Source organism: Lucilia sericata, unplaced genomic scaffold (assembly GCF_015586225.1).
Source record: "Lucilia sericata isolate MDLA Ls3-8-SP2 unplaced genomic scaffold, ASM1558622v1 Contig001084F_arrow, whole genome shotgun sequence".
Taxonomy (NCBI): Eukaryota; Metazoa; Arthropoda; class Insecta; order Diptera; family Calliphoridae; genus Lucilia; species Lucilia sericata.
The window spans coordinates 84,446-87,967 of NW_023995059.1; positions in this window are offsets into that span (position 1 = coordinate 84,446).

Here is a 3,522-nt window from a genome sequence, read left to right on the forward strand (position 1 = left end):
CGTTAGGAAATTGATTTTTAAGAGAAGTGTATATGTTTGTACTTTAATGGCTATAATTTGAAGTATAACGATTTTTCTTTGTACATACATACATATGTACATACATGTATATAATAGAAATTTGGCATTTAAAATGTCAAGAAAAACACCAACATACTTTCCGATAAATAAATAATTTATATAAAGCTTATTTTAGTGAGTAATAAAACAATATAGATGAAGGACATTTTTGTGGCAACGATTTATTATGTAGCCTGTTTGTATATATCCGTATAGCAAATGATAACATGACAATCATTATAAAAAAGAAAATATTGCAGGACTGTTAAAAAAACACATAGCAACAATATCAGCAACAACTACGTTGACAGTAGCAATACAAAAAATGTTGACGATACTGAAATGATTTTAATGTTTTTGTATTTACAAAAAGTATTTCGTACTATTTGCACAATGTTGTACATATTACATATGTATGTATAGATACACGCACTCATACTCTTAGAACTATTGCACACAAAACCACATAAAGGTTTTTCGAGAAAAATAAATAATAATACATTTTAAAAACGAAAACCAGACAGTCCAACCTCAAAATCATTTCAACCATAAACCATAAGAAATAGAAAATCATGTTTGAATGTCTTGAAATGTAACTGAAAAAGAAAGCAAAATCATTATGTTAGTTGTATTCGTTGTTGTTGTTGTCATTCTATCATCTGTTATTATTTTTAGTTTCGAAAAAAAAAACTACTTTTTTATGGTGCGTACAATAGCACTATAGGTCGACTATTTGTATGTAAAGAAAACTTTATATTTTGGTATCAAATGCAAACGCAAAAGCTTTCTTTAGAAAAATAAAACTTTAAATGTGCTTTCTACACACACAAAATAGAGATTTGAAAGCTTTGTACTATAAGAGAGAAAGTAGAAGCTTTCAAAGCACTAACTTTCCTAGCAAAAAAATCAAGAATAAACTTTTTTATAGAAGAAAATGGACTTTAAAATTCCTTTATAATAAAAAAGCTAAAAGTATTTTTCAAGAAAAAGCTTTAAAAGCATTACTTATTATTTAGAAAAAAACGGCTTTAAATAAAAAATAAGTTATATTTAAAAACTAAATGCAAACGCTTTTCTACCATTAGTGCTTAAAAAGCTTTAAAAATGTTTTAAAAAACTCTTTTATAGAGCTTTCAAAGCGCTGTATAATGAGAAAGGAAAAGGAGATCTTTAAAACACTAACTATAGGAAAATCAAGCATTAGCTTTTAATAAGAGAAAATGGTCTTGAAAACCACCAACTGTAAAAGCTTAAATATTCCTTAAAACCACAAGCTTTTCTATATAATAAATTAGCTTTTACAAACCTTTTTTTCTTTAATAGAAAAAAGGCTTTTTCTATAGAATGGAAATGATATTTAAAAGCATCAACTCTACTATATAATAAAAGAGCTTTATTAGCAAAATTTTTTATAAAAAAAAGCTTTTAAAGTTCTAAGTTTTAAGAAGAACAGAATAAGTTTTAAAATTACAAACTGAAGCTTTAAAATCTTTAACTTTTTATAGAAAGAAAGAGTATTAAAAAGCATCAACTTTTCTATATAATAAAAAAGCTTTTCTATAGGAAAAAAGCTTTAGCTTTTATATAGAAAAAAGAGCATTACCTTAAAAAAAAAAACTTAAAAACCCTGATAAAGGCGTTTAAATAGAAACAACTTTTGTAGAGCTTTAAAGAACGTTTAACAATTTTAAATATTCGATAAGTAAAAATAATTTTAAAAGCTCTAACTATCCACTAAAGAAATAATCATCTAAAGCACAAAATGTTTAATAAAAAGGGATTTTTAACTCCCCTTTTATTAAAAATGCAATATTTTCAGAAAACTGAGTTTTAAATGTACAACTTTTCCATATGCAAAGAGAGCGTTAAGTTGCTTTAAAAACAAAAAAGTTTCCATGTTTTTGCTACTCCAGCCCATAGTGCATTCTTCAAAAAAAGACAAAATTGCATTAGAGTAGAATACTGGCATAACCATACATTTGCATCTGGTTTTTCAAGAATATCCAAAAATCTGTGTAGGTACAGTATGTGGCCATATTAATATGAACTAAAAATTTTTTAAATAAATTTAGAAAATTTTTACAAGAAAATTAATTTTAAATTCCTAAGAAACCACGGCTTCTCTGGAAAATTTTGTATTTTAGCTAGAATCCTTATTATTTTGCCCACCCACTGCAATTGCTTTATGTAGGTGTTTGAATGAATGATTGTTTATATGTGTATGTGTGTGTGTGTTTGTAAATGTTTTAGTTGTCTGTCACAAACTAGAGAGGTTGATTTTTTTCTAGTTGTTATTATTGTTTGTGGTTTAAATTGGCAGACATTGTGGGAGACAGCTCATAACAAAAGAACAATTCTTAAATATGTATAGGTACCAACCCACAATCACTAATACATACATACATACTACATCATCATTCAAATACACACTTACTATATTGAAAGTGTTGCATTGGATTGCTTGCTAAGCAGCATATCCTTGTTGTAAATTTTAAAAAATCTCTTATTATTCTCCTTTCCCCTCCCCCTCTATTGTCCCCCATCTTTCCCATAATATGAATACATAAATGTTTGATATAGAACAGTTTGAGAAATAGATTTGTGTTCTGAAGTAGGGAAAGGTATACAAGTTTCTTCAGTTTTATTGTCATATCTTCATTTCATTTTGTGCTGCTTTAGAGCTCCTTACTCTGTTGTTCTATTCTGGTTAAATTGTGGTTTATAGTTATTTGAATTAGTTGGTAATACTTAAGGGAATTTAAACGAACAATGAATGAGTATAAATATTTTACATTTTTGTATTTACAAAGATTTCTATTTCATACAGTTACTAACACAAAGCAACAACACACTAATACCACACCAATTGTTTTTGTAAAATTATATAAAATAAGGAATAAAGGAGTTTTCTGTCGTAAATATTTTTATGATTAAGTAGTTGAATATTTACAAAAAAATTAAAAATAACCTTTTTTTTAATTTATTTCTTAAATTATAAATCTAAGAAATTAGACAAAAAGCTAAACCTTAAGGCCATTATAATTATAATATTTTTTTTTGCTCCTTTACTAATTTGTTCGCTTCTAAAACTTTTCTGTGACACTGTTAATTAAGACGTCCTTGTTATTCCTTTCCTGTGTACAATTTTCTTGTCATGGTTTTTAATTTTATTTGCTTTTTAATTTAAGAAATATAATAAAAATCTTCACAAAAAGAAGATACAAAAAAAAAAAAAACAACAAAAGTGCACAACGGCCATTCCAGTTTTTTGCTTACAGCCATGGGGGATCCTTATTTTTCTTCTTGTCATCATCATTTTCTTTTTCCATTTTCATTTAGTAGTTTTTCGTTATTTTTTTTTTTTTCGCTTTTAATGTCATAAACATTCCACCAAAGTGAAATGCTCTTATAACTATAGAGTCATCTACATTTGGAGTGTAGTACTAGGGTTTAGATTTTCTT